The sequence below is a fragment of the Ceratosolen solmsi genome, unplaced genomic scaffold (assembly GCF_000503995.2).
Source record: "Ceratosolen solmsi marchali unplaced genomic scaffold, CerSol_1.0 scaffold13, whole genome shotgun sequence".
NCBI lineage: Eukaryota > Metazoa > Arthropoda > Insecta > Hymenoptera > Agaonidae > Ceratosolen > Ceratosolen solmsi.
Genome location: NW_011948418.1, coordinates 7,931,034 through 7,934,850, shown reverse-complemented (window position 1 = coordinate 7,934,850; position 3,817 = coordinate 7,931,034).

The following is a 3,817-nucleotide window of genomic DNA, read 5'->3' as shown; positions in this document are numbered from 1 at the left end:
TGATATGGAGAGGGGGAGGGGGGGGGGGGATTGGGGGGGGGGATTACAGAAGCTTGATTTGGGAATATAGGAAGGGAGAAATGTGTTAAAATAATAGGCTAAAAGATGGAAATGTTATAAAGTTAGTTTAAATTTAGAGTTTTCGTCGTGTTTATCTGTGAAACTCGCTTACATTGATTCGAGCGAGGTGAGTTTGAATGACAGCTCTAAATTTCTTTTTAATAGAAACTGATACACGCGTGGAAAAGGTTTTTGTTTTTTTGTTTTCTCTTTCTCACATATATTTAAAGTATCTTCGATGATTCTTTGATTCCTCTACTTCGACTGGGATTGTTTTTAAAGAAAAATAACATAGAGTCTTTATCGAAGCGAGAAAGTCGAAATTCTAATTCTTATTAAATAAAATATTAATTTAATCGTTTAATATTCAAGCCGACGACGCTTTATTATTGAAATGCCCGTATACTTAATTCTCGTTCTAAATATAATTTTAATATTTTAAATTAATTAATTCATGACTATAAGCAATAAAATTTGTATAATTTAAGTCATTCCCTATGAAATATTCTTCTGTCTTATCTAAAATTGCCCATCTACTGTTCAAACGATATTTAAAAATAAATAATAAAAAAAGGTCCCGTAGAAATTGTTTTGAAATTATGAATGGAATTGGAAAAAAAATGACATCTCGATTGAATATCTGTATTTTTGCATTATTAAATATAATAAATAAAGGGAAATATCGAATAAATATGACGTGCGATTCGATAGAAAAAGCTCTAATTGATGAATGAATTAAAATCAATGTTTCAAAGTGCAATCAAAGCATTTATGACAAATGAAAAGCAATTAAAGGGCACGTACAACTTAACCGATAGAAGTTAATTTATTATAAAAATAATTATTATATAAATAATAATAATAATAATAATAATAATAATAAGAAGAAGAAGAAGAAGAAGAATAATAATATAAGCATAGATATTATAGAATCAGTCTTTGTCGAATGTACGACAGTCGTAGGAGCTGCGATAAAAGTTTGATTTGCTTTGTTGGGCAATGAAAATTGATGGGGAATCTCTTGAAAAGAAATTAATCAAACATTATAACGTATGCGTGAAAAGACGGCAGTTTTCCTGTGTATATCGTATGATTCATCCGTCATGAATATTCGGATTTGCTTAGATTCTTGGAAAATCGAGTATCATTGTTATCCAAACTTTAATTAGAAAAATTACCAATAAATGGGAAGGAATTGAATCGGCATAGGTCGAGAATCGATGACCAAACCAGAAAAAGACCGTCAGCTTTTTACAACGAATTTCCCTAGAAATCTAGCGTACAGCGATAATCCATTCGAATAATTTCAAGGGAAATTCAAAGGTCCCCCGCAAATCCAGAGCAAGCGCATCGCGAATTGCCGGACCGACGAGTACATTGACGCGGAAGAGAGAGAAAGAAAACACGAGGCACAAGGAAACCGAAGAGGAAAAAATGGATAACCGAGGGGCAAACAAGGAAAGAATCTCGTTGGCCCAATCGAATAGTCCGGATTTCGACCATTCATCCTACGGTCCATCCCCAAACTGGAGCAGCGCCCCGTTGAGCGGTGTAAAAAAAAAAATGAAAAAAAAAAACAAATAAGCGGGAGGGAAACAAAAGCGGAACGGAGGAAAAACAGGGAAGCCCCGCAAGCACCGCTCGCTGTATCACTGTCGCAAGCGTCCAAGGTGGGTCGTTCACCGAGAAGGAGGACCGATTTCGCATCTGATTTACGATCGCCATGCCCTTGGACGCTCGCTCTCTCATTTTTCTCTCGCTCCCTAAGTTTCGTTTTTTTTTGTTTTTTTTTTTGTTTTTTTTTTGTTTTTTTTTTGTTTTTTTTTTTTTGCCGAGGCGCGCGAAATCCGCTGCTTCGCTTTTTTTCGGGGCGCTGTATAACGAGTGCGCGACGCTGACTATTAAGCTCAGCCCGAAATCCCTTAAGCCAATTTGTGCGGCTAACTTCACTGAGCTTTATCCCCGACCTCCGATGGACGCCGAACATAGTAATGACGAGAGGATGCGAGCTTGCGCGCAAGCTTTCAGCGAGGACAGGCTAACTGTAGACCCCCCTGTTTCTCTTCTTTTTTTTTTCTTTTTTTTTCACCGTCGGCCCTACCCTACACAATCTTTTTCTGCTCGTTCGACCCTACGTGTGTCGAATATCATTAAGAAAAAGTTTGGAACGCCTAAGGGACGAAATTGTGACCATTAATCTTAGTAGGCCTTTATATGTCGCTGCATCGTCTTGTATAGAGTGAGAGACGGACAGAATGAGAGTGAGAGCATTTTCTCGTACTTTCTCTCAGTACGCAAAACTTTGCTCCTTAGATGCTAGGGCAGACTGCTCGGTTAATAAATACATGAATATTAAATTACCGAGATGAGTGAAATTTTGCTGAAATTAAAATCGAGAAACTCGCGATTAAATCGAAATTTACTTGCAATAAGCTTCGTAAACTTTGAACTTTGTTTCTCCTATAGAAACCAGAGCTTGTATATTCATTAGTATTTTCTAATTGATCGTTGTAATTTTTTTTTTTTTTTTTTTTTTTTTTTTTTTTTTTTTAGATTCAGATCATTAATTTATTACATATCTTATAGCAAGTTGCTTCAACTTGAAAAAAATATTTCATTACGAATGCAAGCATTATTCTCATGGCAATCATTATAAGTATATTTATATTTTTCGTTTATGTTTATCCTATTTCCCTAGATTTTTCACTTAGAAAATTTATGATTTCAATTATATACAATTTAATAAATGATACATGTAATCCGATTTTTACAATATTTTATCCAGACGTAAGCACTTGCTAAGCATTAAAATTCTTAATTGGATGTCACAAAGATATGTAAAAGGAACGATACTCAGTCTTGATAGTAAAAAGTAAAGTGCAAATTCTCCCAGTTGGCAACTCTTCGATATACATTTATTATTTAGGATAATTCTTTGAATATTCTATTCAAGCCATTATTTTACTTTCAACATAATAGGATCAATAAGAGAAGAAGAGTACACGGAGATAATTCACGAAGATATAGAATACGCCTTAAAACGAATATCATACTTAACCAAAGTTTATGTGCAAATAAAGCGAAAGACGAAATACCAACTTAATATAGATAATTTGATGAATAAAAGGGCACAGATGACTTATTACAATTATCCGATAAGCTTTTGAATTTGAATTTGAATTTTAAGCCTAATTAAAGTAGTTGGAATTAATTCATTAATAAAAACGATAAAACATTGATATTATAACATTTTCGTGCTCCCATGATAGGACGTTGAAATTAAATCAATATATGCAAGTGTTTTAGAATAGAATGACGACAAGGTTATATTAATTATTATATTAGCTAAAAGTGCGCAACAGTACAAGAAATTACGGTCCACTCGAATTTATGAACAACGAAGTCAATAAGAAATTGAATGCCTTTCCAATTAAATACAGTAATTTCCGGCACGATGTGAAAGTTCAAGTGGAAATGTGCGGAAGGGTAACATCTTGAAACCCTTGGCTTCGATTCTGCATCTGGCATTTTCAATTTCAAGTTAAAGTGGCGCGACAATTGGGAAAGCGACGGCAGTGCAAATGTAAGTAGCTAAGGAAATTTCGCGATACTCGGCCCAAGCGATTTCGGATCGCGTTACCGGCGCTCTGCCAATCAGCCAACGAAGTAGAAGTTGACGGTAAGGACATCGGCTGAGAAAAAACCTAGAAAGAGAGAGAGAGAGAGAGAGAGAGAGAGAGAGAGAGAGAGAGAGAGA